The sequence below is a fragment of the Triturus cristatus genome, chromosome 8 (genome assembly GCF_964204655.1).
Source record: "Triturus cristatus chromosome 8, aTriCri1.1, whole genome shotgun sequence".
In the NCBI taxonomy this organism is placed as follows: domain Eukaryota; kingdom Metazoa; phylum Chordata; class Amphibia; order Caudata; family Salamandridae; genus Triturus; species Triturus cristatus.
In genome coordinates this window covers 1,678,324,465-1,678,350,401 of record NC_140591.1, presented here as the reverse complement: position 1 = coordinate 1,678,350,401, position 25,937 = coordinate 1,678,324,465, and the positions used below count along the sequence as shown (strand labels likewise).

The following is a 25,937-nucleotide window of genomic DNA, read 5'->3' as shown; positions in this document are numbered from 1 at the left end:
TTTTCATGCATCATGTGTTTCCTTTTGCTCTACACCTCTGAATGTTTTCATGCATCATGTGTTCCTTGTGCGCTACACCTCTGAATGTTTTATTCCTATGTTCTAAGTGCTAATTTCTACAAAGTGCTAATTCCGGACAGGGGTCCATGTGGCCCTGTCCCCTGTATATATAATCCCTTGTAAATTCTGCCCGTGCCTGTTGGCACATTGTAAAGTGTGTGTTTTTATCTAATGTGTTGTGTATAATACAAAGGTTATTTTTATATAATACCTTGTGTGGAGTTTCCTTTGTGGTGGGCCTTGGGTGTTGTTGCTGGGTGCGCGCGCAAACGCTTTACACATCGCCTCAGGGATAAGCCTGACTGCTCGTGCCAAGCTACCAAGGGGGTGAGCAGGGGTTATCTGTGTCGTGTAACTCCCCAGCCCTGACTAGAGTGGTGGTTTCTGTCTGGCTTTGGCGCAAGCCTCAGCCAGCCAGAAATCGCCATTTCTAACAGAAGCACATTCCTCAAGACAAGCAGAACAGAGCAGGGAGTCCTCAGCAACAACACAGATCGTTCGTTTACTATTACCAGGGCTCTCAGAGTGAGTCCAGCCTCTTTCCCAGGAGAAGAGCACGTGCAGCCCTTTCACCCAGGTCAGGTGACTAGAGCCGACGAATAATTCAGAGTGGCTAGTAGAAATAAATGCACCATTAACTGCACGATAGATGGTAAAACACAATACTAGTAACTGGAAAACCAAAGCTTCTGCCGTTTTGAGCCAAATATGTTAAACTCTAACCCTGTCACCAGCCTTACCCCCTTAGTATTGCTGTTTCGTGGCAGATAATGTCCAAAACACGAAAACGACAATTTCCAGTCGAATTGCACCATAAACCAAAGGCTGTGACTAAAAGCCTGCTGGCTGATCTACAAATTTATTTTTAGTACCAACTTTATGAGGGGGGAGGGGGAAGACAGGCGATGCACAGAAAAAGAGCCGAGCAGCAGATTGAGAGCATAACATGTTTTCGTTTCCATATCTTTCTAAGTTGACAATTTCCACAGCCTAAGTTGAAGGGACAGTGTATTGAGAAATAGCACGCATGCTTGCGAGTACCCGCCTAGCGCGATTGGAATAATTTTTGTCACTATTTAAAAAGAAAAAAGCTGCATCCATGAATGTTTTGGTCATTTAAAATATAATCTACAGAAGTATGGTGGCTATGTTTAAGTGCCAATTGCATATGCTTGCAACTAAAAAAAAAAAATACCCATGGGGTAAGCCTGCCTGCCATTGGCTATGCTAATGTTTGTTAAAAGTGGTGTTTTTCTTTGTGTGACGGTATTTTGTGATGCGGACGGTGTTGTTTGGTCTTGTGCCTCCTTTTGTGATGGTGTTTGTGCACTGTGTTGTGTTACTGTGGTGATATATTGTTTAACATCATACCTACAACAAGTCAGGACTATTGGCTTTGTCAATGGTTGTTAGTTGCATAGGATAAATAAGCAGCTACTGTGGCTTGTATATAATATTGAAAAAGCTGCCACTTAAAGCCCAGGTGACACCACGACAATGTTACTGCTCCTGAGTTCGGAAAAGAGAAGAGAAATCCAGAGAGAAAATGACTCTCTTTAAAGGATTCCCCTTTTTCTATAACGCTCGGAAAAAAACGGACCATCTGTGCCAGGGCACAAAACAGAGCCCGATAGAGACCCGTTTCGAGGCCTCCTTAAAAACACTGCCGGTTCTCAGAGTCGGTGAGACCCTGCCCACTTAAAGCCCTGCGTGTAAGGAAACTTGCTCCCCTACCGGTCCTTTTGTTCCTGTCCTGTGCTTGTGTAACGAGACCTTCACCGCTGACATCAGTGCTGCTGGTCCGTGTTGAAGGAAGCACGCACCGCTGTTTGTGGCGTATTTGTGAGAATGAAGCTTTGACTGTTGATGTCGCTGCTGTGACTTTTCTGCGAGTAAAGGAAGCTTTCAGTACTACTGGCTATGCTGTTCCTGCGCCATCTGTGTGAGGAAACGTTCACTGTTGCTACGTGTGCTGTACCTAGTCCGTGTGGGATTAAAACTCGCTCCATTGATACCTGTGCTGTACCTGTTTTGTGTGTGTATCTTGCATTGCCCCGACCTGTGCTGTATCTGAGTTGTGTGTGTGCTGGTAATGTGCACCGTTGCTTCCTTTTCTGTACCTCTTCTGCGTGTGAAGGAAGAAGCACGTGGTGCTGCTACCTCTGCTGTTCTGATTTATATGTGGGAAGCTTGCACTTCAGATACCTGTGCTGTACCCGTTTTGCGTGTTTGTATCTTGCATTGCTTCACCCTGTGCGATATCTGAGGTGTGTGTGCTGGTAATGTTCATTGATGCTTTTTTTTCTGTACCTCTTCTGCAAGTGAAGGAAGAAGCATGCAGTGCTGCTACTGGTGCTCTTCCTGATTCACGTGTGGAAATCTTGCACTTCTGTACACGTGCTGTACCTGTTTTGTGTATGTATCTTGAATGGCCTCAACCTGTGCGGTACCTGAGGTGTGTGTGTGCTGGTAATGTGCACCGTTGCTTCCTTTTCTATACCTCTTCTTAGTGTGAAGGAAGAAGCAGGTGGTGTTGCTACCTGCGGTGTTCTTGATCTATGTGTGGGAAGCTTGCACTTCTGATACCTGTGTTATGATGGTTTTGTTTTAGGGTAATTTCACTACCTTTGCTGTACCTGGTGTATGAATGTGCATGTGGGTGAATGGGAGAGGCCGTGCCTGTTCTGCGTGTAGAGGAAGCGTGTACTGTTGCTACATGTGCAGTAGCTGGTGCGCGAGGGAAGCGTGCACTGATGTTACCTGTGTTATGTCTGATGCAGATGTTTGCGTGCAGCATGCACTGCTGCTCTTCGTGCTTTTCCTGGTCTTCGCAGTGTCACGTGCCTTGTTCAAATGGACTCAATTGACTGCATTATCCAGAGCAGCGAGTGTGCAAAGCTTTCCGGGGAAGTTAATGGGGTCATTTTGAAGCACAGCCTTTCCATTCACCACCAAAGCCTGGTTTAATATTAAGCGGTACAAAAGGGGGTGGTAATGGACGGAGCATCAGAACCAATCAAACACTCACACCCAGTCAACAGATCTGGGTTTGATCCATCACCGTTTTTTAGCCCACTCTGCCACCCCAGTTCAGACTTGGCCCTATGCAAATCAGTCTGACCCTGTGCCTCATGGGAACAGTCCAGCCCGAACTGGCAAGCCATGCCTTCCCTGGACCGGAAACAAGCTTCCTAGGACCGGTTTCTGGCATTTCAGCCGTCTTCAGCCAGGCTTGCTTGAATCCAGTGGCAAAGTGAGCAAGGGACTCACGTCTGAGCATACCCTTGAGGAAATATGAATTTTATGATCAATTATGTCCCCTATCTTAGACCCCAACGGCTCCATGTATATGCTACAAGTACATGTATGTTCCCCCAGTTCCAGCTATGAAGACGCAAATACATGTGCGTCCAACGTTAACATGTCCTCTTTCAGATCCGCCATGAATGGGTCGGATATTCCATTCCTAAGTATGATTGGCCACCGACTTATTATGGTACACTTTTCACGTTTTACAGTTCAGGCGAGTAGGCCCAGAATCCTGTCATCAAGTCTTTTCCTGCTTTCTGCCTCTGAAAGCTCCAGCCTGAGTTTGCATCTGTATCCATGAACTTTGTCCTACTCCCTGCGCGGCTAACGGTGCCTGACGCGGCCTGTTGCCTGCCAAAAACTGTATTTCACCTTCAAGTTATCTGTTCCGCTCCTCATCCAATGCATTCCTGTCTAGTAGTTTAGGTAAATATCCTTCCAGCTACCGAGCAAAGGGCCCGGCCTCACTGTCTTTATGCAAGTAATTCATAGCCTCTGTTACCATGAAAGGCCCATGCCCCCTCGCATCTCATGTAGACACTTAGACGCTTGTACACGCACTAACCGTCAGTATAGAATAGATTCTGTCTGAGAGACCTTTCCTTTTGGATAATACAGTTCCTTAAACATAAGATATTAGATATGATTTGGGATTAGGTTGACCTGACCCCCCAGACTTCTGTCACTTCACGTAGGGCTAAGTGTCACGTTCCCTTCACCCCCTAGTTACACGTCAATCACACGTCATGCGGCTGCGCGCGCATCTCTGCCAAATATTTCTGCTGACATTGCAGGATTCTCTTATGGATCCACCCACCTGTGACATCATTTTAAATGACGTTTCTAGTATACGCCTTTATGCACGCCTATTATAACGCCTTTTTCATTACGTATGTGTATTCTTATCTGTATTATCAGCTGTTACGCCTCCTGCATCTGTCTTAATGTAATGCATTTCATATATATACTATTACCTGTCAATAATGTATTGCCTATCCCTTCCTGAACCTTCGTGGTGATGGAATTCGATTGCCTGGTTCGAACCATAATTCCTTTGTAAGGAATAAACCCTTTTTAGAACCTCTAATACCACGGATTCTGCCTCTTATTTTTACTGAGTTATTCTTCCTGAATTTTACCGCATAAAAATAGTACAGGTAATTTAAATATTTACCACATAAATTGGCGCCCGAATAGGGACACTTTCCCCATCTCACGCGCCGGAGGTGCGTTGCAGGCCCGGTCTCCTGCCACAGCTGGACGGACAACTACGCGTACCCGCAGGATTTCCTGTATCTCCCTCCGGCTAAGCGGGGGTGACTGAGGCTGCGATCAACACCCAGACGAGGCGGTGAGAAGTGCGAAGGATCCCGACCAGAGCCTAGCTGAGAGAGCAAGATCCGAGGTATACAGAGGCCCACCAGGTTCCGAAGTTCCGTGTCGAGTCGAGTCCAGTCCGGTCCAGTCCAGTTCAGTTCCGAGGCCTTCCGTTCCGTGCTTCCCGGTGAGTACCGTTGCTGGGAAGGCATTTAGACGTGCACATTAGTTTGTGCCGGTCAAGACGGGTTTGGGTACACAGATCCGGTCTGCACTGTTTCAGCAGTGTATCTGTACTGTTTAGCAGTATATCTAGTATATCTTGTGTATAAACCAGTTATTATCTAGTATTAGTATTATGTCGGTAACTAGTTTTCTTCTGTTTATCATTGTTCGTTAAATGTTAAATGTTTTAATATGTTTTAAAAAATTGTGGTATGAATGAGTGTTCATTATTGTGTTTATTGTATTCATTGTGTTCAAGTCCAGGTATTAAGAGTTTGAGTAAGAATCAAGTAGCAAGGTTTAAAGATGCCGTTCTTTTCAAAATTAAGACAGATCAAAACTAGAAAAGGGGTACTCGAAGAAGCTGTTCCCATTCCACCTAGGGACACTCCAGGGTACTTTATGTACCATAAGCATGGCCTCGATGCCGTATTATATCTTGATTTATGGGTGGACTACACCAAGGATTTAGCAGAAAGTCAGAGATGGCCCGCAGCTGGGACATGAGATGCAGATTGCATCATGAGAGTAGAAGAGAAGAATTATGGAAAAAGAAAGCCAGACAGTCACAGAAAGATGCCATTGAATTATGGCGTAAAGAATCGCATAGACGCACAGAGAAAGCGCTCAGAAAAGAAGAGAAAAGTAGGGAGAATTCAAATAAAGCCCGAGAAAATATATTTATTGAGGAAGGTATCCGAGTAAAGACAGAACAAGTAGACAGACAACGAAACACTCTTATGAATGGTATGTATCCTCTTCTGGCCGAAGGTTTACCTAAGGCCACCCCGGAAATACCGAAAGATCTGCCACCTCCATTACTCCTGATTAAAACACATCCCAAGACCGCAAAAGATATTTTCCTTTCTTCCTATTTAGACGATGTAGCTCCCGAATATGTTAATGTTCCGCCACACACACCACCTGTCGATGGTGCTCAACCTCAAGATCATCCGCCCCCAACTCCGCAACAACAAACTCCTCCTCACATTCCAACAGTTTCATCTGTTTCTATCGCTTTTCCTACATCTACAGTCTCTACCTTACATTCAACAAATCCTTTCGCGCCTAGCACCTCAGAAGGTGTGACAGGAGGTGCGACAGCAATTTTTTCCACGCCACCGCCAGGAAATAAATTGACCTTTAGAGATTTAGCATACCAACGTACACCTCAAACAGCAAGATCCGATATGTTTAAGGAACATCTTGTGGATTGTAGATATGATCCAGTGCCCGGTAAAAATGACAGAATGCTGCTGTCATCACTACGTATACGACGAGCGTCCACATATTTAACAACACTACCAGGAATGGTTGCTCATCTGGACAATATATATCACTTTGTCCAATCAGGGCGAGGCCCTGAAAGTATTGACAAGGCCATGGAATACCAGAAAGTAGATATACAGAGACTACTGTTAAGCTTCCTCATAAACTGCTTAATCAGAAACAGAGATAGGCCTGAGGTAGATCAGGATGAAATGCAAGTGCTTACCAGATGGGGTCAGAATATATCAGAAGGGAAACATGATAAACAGAAGTGTATAGTAGCTATGTGCCGAAAGATCCGCAAAGAAGTAGAACGAGTACATAAAATCAGATTAGAGGCAGACAAAACTGAATCAGAGGGAGAGGAGGAGGAAGAATCAGAAATGTCCACAGGACAATTAGAAACGATAGCTTATGTAGGTAGGGGAAGATCTTTTAACAATACCAGATACTTTAATGATCCAATACGTCCGATACGTCCAGAATGTAACAGAAATTTTCAAGCCCCTATGTTAAATACGAGGTCCCCTGAACACCTATTCCAGGCTGCTGATAAATTACTCCGAGACCGAAGGGGGTATCATATGCTCGATTCTATGGATGAACAAGAATTAGCTAGGTCAGCAGTACAATGGGCTGACAGTTCTGAAAAATACAGTGATGATGCGCTAGCACACACGTTTTTAAATCGTACCCCAGACGAACAGCGTTTAGCTGGTATATACATGATACAACACCTCCTTATATTGTATAAAAGCCAACACTCCGATCCTGGTCCCCTACCTGATTTACTGATAGAATTACTCACGAATAAATGGAGAGGTTCAGGTACTGATTTAATTAAAGAAATTCTAGAATATCGGCACCAGTACATTGTCTTCGTATGCCCAGAACATGTTCCAGTTCCCACTATGGGAAGAAAAATGTATCACATAGACAGACAGAATCCCTTACGCGAAGTGCACCCAGTCAAAGGTGAAGACAATATTTTTAAACGCGTGTTTGTGTACACGCCCATAACTAAAATAGAATTATTGGAAATGAAAAAAGTAGTACCTAGCCATGACAAAGATCCAGCAGGTTTCCACCGTGAGATAAAAGACATGTTACTCATGGGAGATTATACCTACCCTGACATTATGAAAATATTAAAAGTATTATTGCCTGCCGGTATTTACGAGAAACTCAAGGAAAAGGAATGGGAGGTGGGAGACCAAAAGATTGATTGGACCGCATTAGAAAACGAAGAAAAGGCCCGAACTGCAGGTTCAGGGCTTGGGGAAAAAACTACAGCATTACCAGGATTATTAGTGCAAGTACTGCCACGTTTATTAACTACGAAAAAGGAAGACTGGGGTGCAATTTCAGCCTGTAAACAAAAACAAGACGAAGACACTAGTAATTTTTATTCCCGATTTGAAAAATGTTTTGGTATTAATAGTGGCATAAAAGCAAATAGCGAGTCGTATCCACATCTGTTTGTGACAAAACTAGTTGAAAATTCCCTGCCCCAAGTTAAGAATAGAGTATTGAAATTCGAGAGTAATTGGCAAGGTAACACCCCTTCACAGATGTTACAAATGTTACAATATCATCACAATAGAATTAGAGAAGAACAAGAACATGAACAAAGACGTATGAAAGACACGAAAATGAAAATGCTTGTTGCTCAGTCAGTTCCAGCTGACGGTCATAAAAAGGGTACGACACAGTCCAGTGGTTCAGCGGTTCCTGTAAAAGGGACATGCAACTATTGTAAACAGCCAGGTCATTATATACACGATTGTGCAGTTCTGAAACATAATATCTCTACGGGTAAAACCAAGGAGAGACCACGTCCACCTAGACAGGATCAGATCCAACAACAAGTACCTCAGCATGTGCAACCTATGCCAGTTCCACAACAGACCATAGCAATATCACAGTCGCAGCCTATTGCTGCAACACAAACGACGACACAACAGATGTACCAGTATGCACAAGCTGACTATCCCGACTATCAGCGATACACATGAAATAGCCTAGAGAAGGAAGTTGGCTTACCCCTTATTGAGGTTCCTGTAGACCAAGAGGGACCTTATGTACATAGTCAGGTATTAGGGAAAGACAGAAAATTTCTAGTTGATACAGGGGCAAGCAGAACAACTATAAGTCACAACGAAGTTCCAGGGGCACCCCTCTCAGGCTCACAGAATATTTCCCTTGGATTCTCAGGAAAGCCTATTATTAATGAAGTATCGCTACCTCTTCCACTTACGGTTGGTCCATTGACACGAACTACAGATTTATTGCTTACTAAATCATGTCCAGAAAACTTGTTAGGTATAAAGACACTGAAAGCTCTAGGAGCTATAATATGTTGTTCTCCGGAAGGAGTACGATTATTTTTGCGTGACTTTAAAGGTCACTACGTGTCCAGAGACATGGATCGCCGGTTACAGAATTTACCTGCACATTTATGGGCACAAGGCCCCACTGATGTTGGTTGCATGCACATTACACCATATCGAGTCACACTCAAAGCAGGAGTGGTACTACCACGAATGCGACAATACAAGTTACCTCCAGATGCTGTAGTGGCTTTGCTGCAAATCATTGACGAGCTCATTGCACAAGGAGTGGTTGTGGAAACCGACTCCAATGTATGTAATTCCCCGATAATTCCGATTCTTAAACGAACTGATCCAAAAGCACCGCCAGTATATCGATTAGTTATTGATCTGCGCGAATTGAATAAATGCATTGTACCACAATACCCCGTGGTCCCAGATATCTCTTCATTACTAACAGCTATTGATTCAGAAGCAACGTTCTTTACTGTAATTGATCTCAAGAACGCCTTTTTTAGCGTCCCAATCGATCCGGAAAGTCAATATTTGTTCGGATTCAGTTTAAATGGACGAAGTTTTAAATTCGCACGCGCACCTCAAGGATTCACAGAAAGCCCCAGCATCTATAGCCAAGCACTGAAAAGACAACTTGACAGTATCCACATGCCAGTTAACACTGCCCTGCTTCAGTATGTCGATGATCTGCTGATCACCGCCCGAAGCGAACCTGAATGTGAAAAAGCATCACTGACGGTTTTACAATTCCTAGCCGACAAGGGGCACAAGGTGTCCCCTTCAAAGCTGCAATTCTGTGTCCAGCAAGTTGTGTACCTTGGGCACTTGCTGTCCAAGGGGGGAAGACAGCTTACACCTGACCGCATCCAGTTAATTGTTAACATGCCGCCACCCAAGACACAAAAGGAGGTGCGGGCATTCATAGGCCTCACTTCGTACTGTAGGCAGTGGATCCCTCAATATGCATTTCTAGCAAAACCACTCATTCAGTTGACAACACAGGAGGCAGCGACATCGACCGTCCTCCCTTGGACTCAAGAACATACACAAGCTTTTGAGAGCTTAAAGAAAGCTTTATGTCAAGCACCTGTTTTAGCAACACCATGTTACAGTAAGCCTTTTACACTTTTTGTTACAGAACGCGAAGGTACTGCCTTGTCAGTACTCACTCAGGAACAGGCAGGATCACACAAACCATGTGCTTATTTTTCTAGTACGTTAGATCCCGTAGCTCAGGCTCTTCCTGCGTGCCTGAAATCAGTCGCAGCAACAGCTTTAGCGATCAGACAAAGCGATGCCATAGTATTAGGACATCAATTGACAGTACAAGTACCACACGCAGTAGAGGTTCTCTTGAATCGGACACAAACACAACACTTGACTATAGCAAGACTGACGGGTTACGAACTAACATTGTTCCAGCCACACATAGAAATCAGACGTTGTAGTACATTAAATCCTGCCACACTTTTGCCATTAAGTGGAACAGACCCATTGGCACATGATTGTATTGAAGTCATTACTATTACGACGAAACCCAGACAAGACTTGACAGATATCCCATTACCAGATCCAGACCTAACATTGTATGTAGATGGTTCATGTATGAGAACAAGTACAGGAGAGTTAGTGGCCGCTTATGCAGTCACAACAGACACTGAAGTTATTGAAACAAATTGTATTAACACCTTGTCAGCTCAAGCAACAGAGCTCATCGCTCTGACACAAGCCTGTATTCAAGCTACAAATAAGAAAGTCAACATATACACAGATTCACGTTATGCATTCGGAGTCGTCCATGACTTCGGCGTTCTTTGGAAAGAGGTTATTTAACTTCTCACGGTGCCCACATCCAACACGGACCCCTCATTCAAGCTTTATTAGACGCAATTCATCTACCTACTGCAATATCGATTATGAAGTGCAAGGCCCATACGAAAGTGACTGACATTATTTCTCAGGGTAACGACCTAGCTGACAGAACAGCTAAACAGACTGCTCAGAATCAGACCCATACACCTGACTTGACAAAGACAATAGTTCCGACACCAACACACTGCATGACAGTTAAGGATCCCGCCCTTGATGTAATTGACATACAGACACATGCTACACCAGAGGAAATAAAGAAATGGACTGAACTAGGAGGGATCCAAACGGATCAAGGATGGATGACGAAGGGAAAATCTATATGGTTTCTCCCCGACTCCATGGTTCAAGTCATCATTAACACAATACACAGCCCAGCGCACCTAGGAGAGAAAGCTATGCTAGATAGTATCCAACATATTTGGTTCAACAAACACTTGCGAGCAGCAGCCAAACAGAAAGTACGTACCTGCATGATTTGTTGTCAGTTCAATCCCGGTAAAAGCATTCCTGTAGAGCAAGGTGGATTTCAACCTCCCGATTACCCTTTTGAAGTCCTCCAGATGGATTATATCCAGATGGAACGATGTCGAGGATTCAAATATGTCCTCGTAGTTGTATGTGCTCTTTCCCGTTGGACAGAAGCCTACCCGGTTTCAGATTACACTGCTCCGACTACTGCCAAACAGTTAGTTCGAGAATTCTTCCCACGGTATGGTATGCCCCGTGTCGTGTACTCAGATAACGGCCAGCCGTTCTCATCCGAGCTAATGAAACACGTTTCACTTCTGTTAGGCTATCAATGGAAATTCCACTGTGTCCGACATCCCGAGGCAGCAGGTCTCGTGGAGCGTCATAATCAAACTCTGAAAATTAGATTGTCCAAAATCTGTAGAGAAAAAGGTGTCGACTGGATAGTAGCCTTACCAGTTGCGCTCTTTTACATGAGAATGGTAGCACATTCTCGAACAGGGCTATCCCCGTATGAGGTGGTCTTCGGTAGGCCACCAAATATGTGGGGGACGCCTATACCTCGTAAAATCACTGATGTTGATTGTAATATGCTGACAGATTACCTGGCTTCCTTGATGTCTGCACTACAATCTTGTCGTTCACAGGTAGCTGCAGCTTTTCCCGATAACACTGAGGTGAAGCCCCATGAAGTGGTTCCAGGCGATCTAGTACTTGTAAGAAACTTCGACAGGAGGAGCCCGCTGGAGCCTCGTTGGCAGTCGCCAAAGCTCGTTCTTCTCACCACAAGGACAGCCGTGAAGATTGAGGGTCGCAAGGGTTGGCTACACTCGAGTCATATCAAAAAATTTCATGGACTACCATCGGATTTGAACTTTCAGCCCTGCATTCCCTCACCGACTGACTCAAAACTCCCCCTGGTTGAAAAATCAGAACAAGAGAACTATAAATTGAAACTAAGGTCTAGCAAGTCAGACAATTTGATTGTTTAAGTCCTCTCCAAGGTGAATCGGTTGAATTAGTCTCTGACATGTATCCTCTAGACCGAAATAGAGAGAGAAATAGACAGAAACAGCTCAAGAAACATGCGTACTGTAAATCACTTCGTAGTCACTGTATAGTGACATTATTAATTATGTTTTTTCTAAGTCTTCTGATTATTGTCGCAAGTATACTATTACACATGTATTACCCTATTTCAAAGCGTGCTTTCAATGCTACTGCCGAACATTCTTTTAGCGAATTACCTCCGCATGAGTTGTCCTATAGATTTGCGCTGCGCAACAACACATTCATTAGTATGTTACATCATTCCCATCAGACCAGCAATGCTACAAATTGTTGGATATGTGGCCGACTCCCTCCCTATCAGAAATACAAGGGAGTTCTGCCCCTCTTTCCGTATCCATTCACACACAATGGCTCCTGTGGAGCATGGTTTAGTTTGATTAATTCCTTAGATTCAAATTCAGTAGTTTACCAGGACAACTGGGTATGGGGAAACCTGAACCTAGTTTTACTTAAAGTCTGCTACCCTAACAAGGAGGGACTTCCCAAAAGAACAGGAACTGATCTAGAAAATGAAGTATATGGATTAGGTAACTTTACACTTAACCTCATGATTCTGAATGTTGAATCCGAAGCTGTACCAATCTTGCCCGCTATGTCAGTATTTCCAGTTAAAGGTAAATTATGTGTAAGAAAGAATGGTTCAATACACATGGGCCATAGTAAATGTACCACTGTAATCGAATTCAGTGATCAAGGCAAGTCTACATTTAGAGCTTCTCGTCATTCCTACTTCATATGTGGTCAGACCGCATACATACGTTTACCTCTAGATTGGGATGGTACCTGTTACATTGCATTCCTTCTGCCACCTGTTTTCCTAGCCCCGCCTGATTACCATAGGAATACCCATTTAGTACACAATAGACAGCAGAGAGATCTCCCGATTGTCGACTACACTGAAACGGCATGGGAGCAATACACAGATTTCAATAAAGGTTTCTTTCCCTACATAGGTACAGTCACTAATAGTAAGCTGATACGTAGATTAACTAGAACCCTTGAAGCAGTAGTGAATGAAACTACTTCCGCCCTAGGCAACTTAACAGAGGAGCAGTCTGCGATGCGGATTGTTGTTCTTCAAAATCGTCTTGTCCTTGACGTCATCCTGGCCGATAGGGGCGGAGCTTGTAGGGTCATCGGATCAAGTTGCTGTGTTTTCATTCCAGAAAACGCGCCATCAGTATATAAAGCCATAACTCGCCTTCATAAGATTGTAAGCCAGATACACCAGAGTCCAGGCACCTGGACTTGGTCCGGTTGGTTCTGGAGCGTGTTGTCAGCCTGGGGATGGAGGATTCTATCATTCCTAGGTATTGGCTTTCTCATATTATTCAGTTGCTGCTTGTGTCTACAATGTGGGCCAGCGATTTGTGGTCTGTGTGCCACATCGTGTATTCCACATTCAAGTTTTCATTCAAGACCTCGTAAGAAGAAAGAAGAACAGATGATGCTATATGAACAGATTGATGGATTGATGAAGATCGATATTTCATGAAGGGTCCGTAGGGGACAAGGAGGGAATGAGGAAATATGAATTTTATGATCAATTATGTCCCCTATCTTAGACCCCAACGGCTCCATGTATATGCTACAAGTACATGTATGTTCCCCCAGTTCCAGCTATGAAGACGCAAATACATGTGCGTCCAACGTTAACATGTCCTCTTTCAGATCCGCCATGAATGGGTCGGATATTCCATTCCTAAGTATGATTGGCCACCGACTTATTATGGTACACTTTTCACGTTTTACAGTTCAGGCGAGTAGGCCCTGAATCCTGTCATCAAGTCTTTTCCTGCTTTCTGCCTCTGAAAGCTCCAGCCTGAGTTTGCATCTGTATCCATGAACTTTGTCCTACTCCATGCGCGGCTAACGGTGCCTGACGCGGCCTGTTGCCTGCCAAAAACTGTATTTCACCTTCAAGTTATCTGTTCCGCTCCTCATCCAATGCATTCCTGTCTAGTAGTTTAGGTAAATATCCTTCCAGCTACCGAGCAAAGGGCCCGGCCTCACTGTCTTTATGCAAGTAATTCATAGCCTCTGTTACCATGAAAGGCCCATGCCCCCTCGCATCTCATGTAGACACTTAGACGCTTGTACACGCACTAACCGTCAGTATAGAATAGATTCTGTCTGAGAGACCTTTCCTTTTGGATAATACAGTTCCTTAAACATAAGATATTAGATATGATTTGGGATTAGGTTGACCTGACCCCCCAGACTTCTGTCTCTTCACGTAGGGCTAAGTGTCACGTTCCCTTCACCCCCTAGTTACACGTCAATCACACGTCATGCGGCTGCGCGCGCATCTCTGCCAAATATTTCTGCTGACATTGCAGGATTCTCTTATGGATCCACCCACCTGTGACATCATTTTAAATGACATTTCTAGTATACGCCTTTATGCACGCCTATTATAACGCCTTTTTCATTACGTATGTGTATTCTTATCTGTATTATCAGCTGTTACGCCTCCTGCATCTGTCTTAATGTAATGCATTTCATATATATACTATTACCTGTCAATAATGTATTGCCTATCCCTTCCTGAACCTTCGTGGTGATGGAATTCGATTGCCTGGTTCGAACCATAATTCCTTTGTAAGGAATAAACCCTTTTTAGAACCTCTAATACCACGGATTCTGCCTCTTATTTTTACTGAGTTATTCTTCCTGAATTTTACCGCATAAAAATAGTACAGGTAATTTAAATATTTACCACACCCTGCCAACTTATGGCGAACAAAGCGGTACAAAAGGGGGTGGTAATGGACGGAGCATCAGAACCAATCAAACACTCACACCCAGTCAACAGATCTGGGTTTGATCCATCACCGTTTTTTAGCCCACTCTGCCACCCCAGTTCAGACTTGGCCATATGCAAATCAGTCTGACCCTGTGCCTCATGGGAACAGTCCAGCCCGAACTGGCAAGCCATGCCTTCTCTGGACCGGAAACAAGCTTCCTAGCAGTTCGGGCTGGACTGTTCCCATGGGGCACAGGGTCAAGACTGATTTGCATATGGCTGGGTTCAAACTGGAATGGCATGGTGAGCAAAAAAACGATGGATTTAGGCCCAGATCTCTGTACTGGGGTGAATGTATGACATTGTTCTGCATTCTGTCCATCAATTGTTATTTTTGCATTGGTTTAATATTAAAGCAACACTTAAAAAAAAAGCTTTTGTGTGTTAGTTCCTACATAATTATGACGGAATTCATAGCCACATTTCGACAAGCACACCTGTCAGAACTGAACTTACTCTTTTAAAGACGGCAGCAACCCATCATTGGCATGAGTTTCACAAAATCAACATGGCAGACTTGTGTCTTAAGTACTTTAAAGAGTATTCGACTAAAACAAGCAGGAAGGGGGTGGCAAATGGTGTGCACGTTTGCGGACGCTTTGATGTCCTCAGTGGCCGCGCGGCTCACTGAGGACATCAAAGTGGCCGTGAAAGTGATCAAGCAGTGCTTTTCAGGCTGCCAAATGATGCGCGCACCCGGCGCACATGCACTGTATTTGGAGGCCTGAAAAGCACTCGGTTGCACTTTCAGATCCCCCTTTTACAAAAGCTCTTGCGAGAGCAGTGCTAAAGCGCTGGCTCAGGCGAGACCTAAAAACTGTTTAAATGAAGCACTCACGAAGTATGTGCCCTGCTGGGCCTGTGCATATTTTAAAAAGAAAAACAAATCGTAACACATTCTCTTACCTACTCCATTAGTCAACCTTTGTGTCACATCCTGATGTGATACGAAGCTGCAAGGGCCAGGAAAGGTGAATAGGAATAAACAAACTTCTTTTTTCCTGCGCTGCACAGAAAAAGAAATATCCACGCAGCAGAACATTGTTGCCTTTGCCATGTGGAGAAGAAGGGGTGAAAAAATAAACAAAGCCTCGTTATCAACTAATGGTCTTTTAAAGACCTGTGACGTACTCGGGTGCGGCTGCGATAATCTCTAAAACTGTCTGTGTGTGAGTGCGCCTGGGAAGCTGTCTCAGCCCTGGCGCACTCACACACCACGTGTGCTCTGCGCGCCTGCCTTCAAGCCCTCACTGCGAGGGCCAAGGCTCCTGTTTGGGTGGGCCAGGCTCATGTTTGGGTGGGCCAGGCGCATGTTTGGGGGGGCCTGGCCCACCCGCTAGAACCGGGCCTGGCCGGAACCGACCTTACTTTTGCGGTCCGGTGATGTTTGTGGGCAGTCCTAGAGCCCCCCAGACTGCAGGCGCTGCTGCTTTTAAACCACAGGAAAATACAACTCCATTAACACAGGCCACGAGCGCTGGGAAACAGTGCGGGAACAAGGTAGCGTATTTAATTCACAATGATGTCACAGACAGGGACATCACAATATATATCATTAAACCAGTGCTTGAAATTGAAAAATAGAAGTGCAGGCGCTCTCCAATTAAAAGTATTCGATTTCTCTTCAGAAGTGCAGATAATCTCCCTCTCAAAATTAAAAAGTGCCGGTACTTCGTACCGGACTGCACCGGTCCATTTTAAAGCACTGCTTTAAACCCTTGTAATATTACCCGTTTAGAACTGAACAGGCCAAATTTAAGTAAACATCAACTTTCAGTTGATGGTATGCCTCAGGAATAGCAGAAAGGCACACTGTGCTTAAACAGACCTGTAGAACTTGGCACGGCACCTTTACATTGTGTTCAGAGAGTCGACAAGGTATTCATTAGGGGGTAAAAGGGGTAATGTTCAGTCCGATAAGAGATTCAGAAGCAGACCTACCCCCCCCCCCTCCCTGGGCCTCTAGTGCACATCCAGGGGCTGCTCTCAGTGGGCTGGGGTTTAAAGCGCCCTGAGGCCAGCTTACATGTGTACAGTATCTATACTCGCAAGGAGCCTCCCTGCCAGGGCACAGACAACACTTCACTGATTCCTTTTGACTCAAGTAGGAGGAAGAAAGAGAGTCCCACTCAAATATAAATGGGGGTCTCTCCATACCCCCTGTCCACCCCCGTCTTGTGCCTGCAGTATCACAGTCTAATGAAAGACTGACTGCACAGAAGGAAGTGTGGAGAAGGCACATGTAAGGCTGGCAGTGCCAACCCCCCACTGCGGAGACAAGGGTGGGTGTAGGTAATGCCTACGGCTCCACTCCAGCTCTACAGCCTCAAGGTCACCATTAATGGCTTTAGTACCCCAAATATATCCCAGCTCCGCACACCGGCTATCAGATCAAATATCCGTCCGTGTCTAGGCGCGTGGTCAGTTCTGATAAACAGGGCTGCCCGGGACGATGATCCCCTGAAATACCAGGGTTAGTGAAAGTGACGTCACACACCCTTTGATATCAATGATATTACAGGAAGTGACATCACAGACCCAGAGACAGAGGCACTGAGTGAGGGTTAGTGAGAGACAGAAAGATAAAGCAAGAGAAAGCAGTGAGACAAATGGGTAGGAAAGTAAAAGGGAGATAGATGTAGGGTGACCAACTGACACGGGTGCAAATTCAGGACGGTGAGTGTAAAAATTCAGGCCAAAGGGTCAAAATTCAGAAACAAAATTCAGGACAAATCTAAGGGACAAAAGGTAAGTTTTACAGACACATCAGAGGAGGTCGCGCAATAGAATATAATTAAGCCCATCCATGCCTAAACATATTCAACCATTTGCAAACCTATCCCTCATGTATCCTTACATCCATCATTTCACCCATCCATCCATCCACCCGTTCACCCTCTCCATCCTTACACTCATTGTTAGACCTGGCATCCTTGGCATGGTTTTCCCTGACTTTTGGACTCTACCACCTGTATTTTTGATGCTGTGCTAGATTTCGTTTTTTCTGGCTTAGGTGCTTTGGGCACTTTGCCACTGCTGATCAGTGTCACAGTGCAAGTGCTCCCTGCGTAAATTGATATTGTGATTGGTTCTCCCTGATTGGCATATCTGTTTTACCAGTAGGTCCCTAGTAAAGTCCACTGTGTGCCAGGGCAGGTAAATAAAATGCTACTAGTGGACCTGCAGCACTCATTGTGCCACCCATATGAGTAGCCCTGAAAAGAGGTCTCAAACCTGCCACCACAGTGCCTGCGTGCAGTTGTGAACTGCCATGTTGCCCTGGCAAGTGCACCCACTTGCCAGGCCCTACCCTTCCCTTTCTGTGCACATAGGACACCCCTATAGCAGGTCCAAAGTACCCCCTTGGGCAGGGTGCAGTGTGTATGAAAGGTAGGACATGTACTAGTGAGTGTAACATGTTCTGATAGTGAAATACTGCCAATTACGTTTTTCACTATTGTAAGGCTATGTTTCCCATAGGACAGAATGGGGAATGCTGTGTAACATTTTTACAGGCATATCTTCCCATAGGAGTAAGATAGAAAATTGAAGTCTGCTATCCCTGAACTCAGAATTTAATAACACCTCTTTCAGTAAGGAGGGTTTTTAAATTATGTGGTTGAAAATAGCACTTTTAGGAAGTGGCTATTTTCTTGTTCAACCTTTCTGTGTGTCTCTGCCTGGTTGTGGGTTGACTGTCTGGCTTTGGAGTGACCGGGGCTGGGGGTGGCTCCAGGAGGCTGGGTGAGTCAGCACTAGGCTGAATAGGCCAATCTGCATTTGGAGTGGTGGGAGGAGTAGCACCTGTACCTGAATAAGGCTGTGCCTGCCTTCCACAAAAGACTGGCTCCACCTCCTGCGGTGTATCTGAAGACCCTGGCCCACACTGACAAAGGAAGAAGTTGTGCACTGGCAGAGTGCCCCCAGAACTGGTTTGAACTGTGTCCAGAGCCCCTTACACAAAGAACAAAAAGACATTTGGGGTATAAATATTAGAGCTGAAACCACTGAACTTTAGACTACTTCGTGATCAAGAGGAACCTTTGCTGAAGAGGACAGCTGAAGAGACTGAAGAGAAGTGCTACCCTTGCTGTGTGTCTGGGGCTGGCCTGCAGTTTGCTGTTGCTGCCGAGGGAAGGAAAAGGGACTTTGCTGTGTGCTGTGTCCTGAAGAAAAGTCTCCAAGGGCCCAAGAAGAGCTGGCCGACTGGCTGTAGTCACAGGGACACCAAGACTTCACCACCAGCGCCCCCTGAATTCCCTTGCTGGGAGTTCTATCCTGAAGAGAGGTGCCTGCTGCTGTTTAGGACCTCTAAAGACTGTGTGTCCCCAGGAGCTGGAAAGTCACGGAGAAACGAGTCGCAGCACCTTTCACGGCGTGATAGAAGCGAGTCGCAGCGCCTGTTGTGGCGTGAGAAGTCGCCGCACGACGCAGCGGGTGCATCGATTCCCGAAGACTGGGACCGGCTGTTACATTTTCACTATGTTATTATTTATATGTATGTTCACTTTAAGGCATGCGACATGTATTTGTATAAATGTAGGTTCCAGAGTTCCATGTGGAGCTTCTGGGGCAGGAGATTCCAGGACAATCAGTTTGTCATCTGCTGTTGATTGCTTTGGATGTTATGCCGTGCTGAAGGAATAAACATCTTTATTTTACAAGGTTTGGTGCAATATTTAACAAATTTGGCGACGAGCGGAACTACTCCTGCCATATTCAGCACGGGAGCGGAGTATTTTTACCCACGTTATTCTGCGTGTTATGCACTTAAAGGCTGGTGGTGTGGATTCATTCCTGTTTAATTGAACTCAACAAATCGTTCGGATATTGGCGGAAATTGGCGTATGGAGAGACTTTTCAAGACATATAACAAAGAAATAAGTGAGCGTATCCAATAACGTCTCTGCGCGCTTTGGTGGTGGAGAACATAACTGCTGTGCGACGAGAGGAGTAAGTCGTGTTATGCGGAAGAGTGTTCTTTGAGCGACAAGGCGAAAGCAACAAGTCCTGTACAAGTGCTGTTTTAGTGTTTAAAATAACCAAGACTATTCAGTGGACACAGGACTTACAGTTGAGTCGGGCATTTTTCAAGCTGAGAGCGCGCCTTCATCACGCGTCGTTTCTCGCACCGGCGCAGCGTCACACAGCGCGTCATTGCCTGCATCTAGAGGGATCTTTGTTTACATTCGCGTCATACCGTGCGCATCATCACGCACGTACTACGGATACTTCAAACGTCCAATTGGTTGCCTAGCAACGGAAAAAAAGACACGAAGAGTACATTTAAGCTGTTTCTGTTACGAAGACGCCGGGAAGACGACACTGTGGAAATTTAGAAGCTGTTTCAAGTCTAATACGCCTATTTCAGTACTTTAGCCAATACTTGTTGGTCAAAATATTTTAAAGAGTAGATATATGTCAAATGTTTAATTCAGTGTAAGCAGTAGTAGTATGCATGTTTGAACTATATTCATAAGGTAAAAATTTACATATTTCATTCAGGTCAAGAACAAACATGCAATTTGAAGCCCCTGCTAAATTTCTCCAAAGTAAAGGTGACCCACCATTACCCTGGCCTAGATGGAAAGAGGAATTTTTCAATTATATGAAGGCTATAGATGGGGAACGAATGGGGGCTGAAAGAAAGAAAAGTATTTTGCTTCACTGTCTAGGTTCTGAGGGCCAAGAGGTTTTCAGGTCTCTACCCCAGGTTATTCCTCAAGGGGGTCAAGGGGACAATATCAATGTCTATATGGAAGCTTTATCCAGATTAGAGAAAAGGTTTAAACCAACGTCCAACATTGCGTTAAACAGGTTTAAATTTTATACAAGAGCACAAAAAGGTGACGAATCATTTGATGACTTCCTAACTGCACTAAGGTCTTTAAGTTTACATTGTAGTTTTGGTAATATCACGGATGAGATGATTCGTGATCAGATTATAGTGCATGTCAAGAATAAGAAAACACAAGAGAAACTATGGGTTATGGGTGACCCTAAGCTTGAGGAAGCCATAGCTATAGCGAAGTCAACAGAGTTGTCAGAGAAATGGATGGATGTAGTTAGTCAGAAGTCTAGTAAATCGTCCACTGAAGACGAGATTTGTGCACTTAATGCAAAAAGTGATCCCAAAAATACAAACAATATACAAGGAAAGCCTAAACCTAACTACAACAATTACTCAAGTAGGAAACAAGATCAGGCAGGGGGTCCATTTGTTTGTTATAGATGTGGGAGTAGAACACACATTGCCTCATTTCAGGGTTGTCCTGCATTGAATAGAGAGTGTAGAGTATGTGGTAGAACAGGACATTTCAGCAATGTTTGCAGAGACAGACGTGTCAACTACCAGACACGTAATACCACAAAAGTTAATACTGATACCAACAAGATTACTTCGGTTAAAGAAATTCAAGACTTAGAAAAGGGTTTTGTAGTTTCCATCATGCATTCTAGCGGTGAAGGGAAGGAGTGTATGAAGTCCCCTAAATGTGTATTTGGTATTTCAGGTTCAGAGTTGGAGTTAATGGTAGATTCAGGCTCTCCTTGGACAATTATTAGCAAGGAGTACTTTAGAGAGAAATTGCAAAATTACTATAATTTCAATGATATATTGCCATCAGATATACAAGCTGAAAGTTTTGATGGATCAAAGATTGACATGGAAGGGTATTTTAAAGTAATTTTAAGTTTTAGAGGTAGGTCTGCTGATATCAAGTTGTACATAGCCACCAAAGGTGTAAATGTTTTAGGGTGGCGAGATCAGTGGGAATTTGGCATCATTCTTAATCCACGTTCTAAGGATCCTGTATCTTTATGCGATGAACTAGACATGTACATGACCACCACGGTAAACCAAGTAGCAGAATCCACAAAGGGTAGGTTACATATTACACACAAGTTTGATAAAGTTTTTTGCGAGAAGTTGGGGAAGTTAAAACAGTTTGCACACAAAATAGTTCTGAAAGAAAATGCTACCCCAGTCAAACAAAGATTACGAGGGGTACCAATCAATGTCAGGGGTGAACTTAAAGACATGTTACATGAACTGCTGGAAGAGAAGATTATTGAACCGATTGAATCGGCTGAATGGGTTTCTCCAATTGTATTGGTACGCAAACCTGACCAAAAATTACGCGTGTGTGTGGATTTGAGGGCATTAAACGCAAATATTATTATAGACTGCCATCCTCTTCCAAATATAAATGAATTGGTCTCATTGTTTGATGGTGCTAAAATATTTTCAACCCTCGACTTAAGGTCTGCATACCATCAAATTGAACTTACCGAAGAGTCCAAAAAATATACTGCTTTCATAACACCTTTTGGTTTATTTCAATATACTAGAATGCCATTTGGGCTCGCTTCAGCAGCCTCTGTATTCCAGAGAGTCATGTTTCAGATTTTTAGAGATATTGAAAATTACGTCAAATGTTTCCAAGATGACATCTTGGTATTTTCAAAAGATGAGGCTGAACATGAATTACATCTCACAGAAGTGTGTAAAAGGCTAGAAACATCTGGACTTACACTCAAGGCACACAAGTGTAAGTTATTTAAGAGTTCAGTAGAATACTTAGGCCACACTTTGTCTGGTAATGGTTTGGTTCCTAAAAAGTCGAATGTTGATGCTATTTTAAATGCACCGGCTCCGTTGAATAAAGAACAGCTGTTGTCATTTTCGGGCATGTGCGAATATTATAGCAAATTTGTTCAAAATTTTGCTACTAAAATGGAGCCATTAAGGAAACTATTAAGGCAAAAAACTGTGTTTGAGTGGGGTGATGAACAAAACAAGGCTTTTCAAATTATCAAAAATGATGTTGTAAATGCTCCGACACTCAAACCATTTAAGATGAGGAAAACTTGTATAATTACTGTAGATGCTAGTTTATATGGTTTGGGCAGTGTTCTGTCACAAAAGGATGAAGGAAAGGAGTGGAATGTAGCATTTTCCTCCAGAACTCTTAATGAAACGGAACGCAGGTATGCTGTTATCGAAAGGGAATTGTTGGCATGCGTTTGGGCTGTGGAACATTACAGGATGTTTGTGTGGGGGAGCAGATTTGTGCTCAGGACGGATCACAAACCATTGGTCCATATTTTGTCAGCAGGTGGTGGTTGGAATTCAACAGCTAGAATAGCCCGGTTAACATCTAGGTTACAGGAGTATAATTTCACGGTTGAATATTTGCCAGGTAAGAAAAATGTCACAGCAGATTGTTTATCACGACTTCCATGTGAGAATACGAATGTTAGGGTCAACAGGATCAATGAGTTGGATTTTGTGTTAAGTGTTAGTGACGTTTTCCCTTCAGATTACAAAGAAATTACGGAAGAAACTTGGAAGGAAGGTCAAGTTAAAGATGACAAATGGGTGTCTCTCAAGAAATATGTGATGGAAGGATGGCCCAGGAAGGAGTATGTAGCTTCAGAACTTTTACCATTTTTTATGGTAGCTGATGAATTGTTTTGCGATGGAGATTTCATCTTCAGAGCAGGGAAATGTGTTCCTCCACAAGGAATTCAAGAAATGATACTCAATTTGGCACATAAAACACACCCGGGCATCTCTTCTATGAAGCGGTTGTTAAGATCATATTTTTGGTGGCCAGGAATGGACAGGTTAATTGATCGTACAGTGAGGGAGTGTAATGACTGTGCTTCTAATGACAAAATGTTGAAGGTTAATGTTCCTCCTTTAAAAACTGTGGAATGGCCTAAAGAACCGTGGAGGAAGGTGGCTTTTGATATTTCGGGTCCTTTTTACATGTTGCCGGAGAATTCACGTTTTGCTTTGGTTATAATTGACTACCATTCTAAATGGCCTGAAGTCAAGTTTGTGGCAAAGGCAACCACAAGTGCAGTGATTAATTTCTTCAAGGAGGTTTTCTCACGGGAAGGGTGTCCTTCTACTCTGGTATCAGACAATGGTGTGCAGTTAGTCTCTAGTGAGATGGAGAAGTTTCTTAAAAGTTGTTCCATTCAACACATCTGCACCTCCCTATATGAACCCCATGAGAATGGTCAAGTTGAACGATTTAATCGTGTGTTAAAAAACTTCGTGATGGAATCGTTAAAATTGAAGGGAGAATGGTTGAGTGCACTTAGAGAAAGACTTTGGGTATATCGGATTACTCCACACTCGACTACTGAGATCAGTCCTTTCAGATTGTTAAAGGGTAGAGATCCAGCTTCGGAGGTGTGTCCTTGGTGGTTTAAAGTAAAGTGTAATGAGGTATTGGAACATAAGGATAATGTACATGAAGTTGCCAACAGAGTTGAACGGAAACAAATAAGGACCAAAATGTGGTATGATAACAAATGGAAAACTAAAGCACATAACTGGAGAGTGGGTGATTGGGTTAGGATTTTAAGACCCACTATAATCAATAAAGGTACAAGTAAATTTGGCAGACCCATACAAATTAAAAAAGTGTTTAAAAACAGTGTCATCACTCAAGATGGTAAAGTGTGGAACTCAAGGAGAGTAGCGAGGTGTCCAATGCAAAATGGTAGTAATGGGTGCACCAATGGAGTTGATGGGAATAGTAAACTACTTAGAGGAGGAGTGAACGAGTCGGTTGCTTCTAGAGTTAAAAGTGATGGACGCATTAGAATGGCACCCAGATTGTTTAGAGACTATGTTTAATGTAGTTATTTATTGTTGTCTTTTTAATAAGGGGGATGTGTTACATTTTCACTATGTTATTATTTATATGTATGTTCACTTTAAGGCATGCGACATGTATTTGTATAAATGTAGGTTCCAGAGTTCCATGTGGAGCTTCTGGGGCAGGAGATTCCAGGACAATCAGTTTGTCATCTGCTGTTGATTGCTTTGGATGTTATGCCGTGCTGAAGGAATAAACATCTTTATTTTACAAGGTTTGGTGCAATATTTAACACCGGCGCATTGAGATAGACGCAAGGCCGCGGGCGAGCACGCATCGTACCTAAGATGTCACATCGCATCAAGATGCCATCTTGTCGCATCGCCTACGGAAGGCAGTAAGAAGATGTATCCCCTTCCCTGTGACCATTTTGTTTGCTTTGCGCAACGCATCCAAAGTACTTTGAGAGAAACATGTCGCATTTAACATCTGCTTTGACGTAAGCTACTTCTACCATTTTAAGAACCTGATTTCTGATACTGTATTGTGGATTTTTGCTATTTGGTCTTGAAAGATACTTTCTTTTTCGGAAACCTGTCTGGTGTCCATTTGTGGTGTTATCACTGTGTTACTGTGAGTGTTGGTACAAATACTTTACACATTGCCTTGAGGATAAGCCTGTCTGCTCGTGCCAAGGGGGTGAGCAGGGGTTATCTAGAGTGTGTTTCCCCCTTATCCTGACTAGAAGCAAGGGTCCCTATTAGGTCAAAGGTATAGGAAGGTAGAATCTGACTACATGGCTACCCCCACTTTTTTCCTGGTGTTTTGCAGGTTTTTGACTAGTCTGGCTGGGATCCTGCTAATCAGGACCCCAGTTTATCAGCTTTCTCCCTAAATTCGTTGTGTTATGTACTTTAGGTACACTCCAGATTGGATACTGGGGTACCCTTATAAGTCTCTAGTATGTGGTACACTGTGTACCCAGGGCATAAGTACCCCAGAGGCCTCCCAGGGGCAGAAGCATGTATTGTGCCACCCCTGAGAGGCCATTCAAAATGACATCACAGGTCTGCTACTGCAGCCTGTGTAAGGTGGTGCATGCACCCCTTACTTAGATATAGGTTCCCTATATCTATTCTAAATCACTACACATATAAACCTATCAGTCACCCCTATGGCAGGCCTTATCAATCCTGAAGGCAGTGTGCTGGGTTTTGGGTGAGAGAGTGCCCCTGCATGAGTAGGGCCCCTCTGCAGACTTCGAATCCTATTCCGGGGTTGTCTGTGATGCAGCCAACCATATATACTTAAGTGCATTATAACCTTGCGGTAAATGCTAACTTTAAAACAGCTGCTTAGAAACATGTGTTTGGTGTCAAACACCTTGGAATTATACCTCCACACCAGTAACTGGCGTGGGAGGTATGATTCCACCCTTGTAGAACCACTACAATGGGTCACCTGGTCTACCCGGTACCAGCTTTCGCGACCTGAGCAGCACAAAATGGATGCTGCCAGCCAGAGACACGAGTCTGCCCTCCTGCTGCTGAACCAAGCTCGAGCAGAGGAAGGCCTGAC

The 25,937-nt window shown here is 44.0% G+C and overlaps 1 protein-coding gene across 4 annotated transcripts in view; it reads left to right on the top strand.

The window, feature by feature from the left end:
• LOC146808579 (uncharacterized) overlaps positions 1–25,937 on the top strand; it is a 184,000-nt gene that overhangs the window by 27,436 nt on the left and 130,627 nt on the right. Inside the window, exon 1 of one of the 4 annotated variants that reach the window (XR_014967577.1) lies at positions 24,634–24,858. The exons of the other annotated variants lie outside the window; for them this stretch is intronic. The gene's annotated coding sequence lies outside the window, so the exon portion shown is untranslated. Of the gene's footprint in view, positions 1–24,633; positions 24,859–25,937 lie in introns of those variants that run through there. 4 annotated transcript variants of the gene reach the window in all.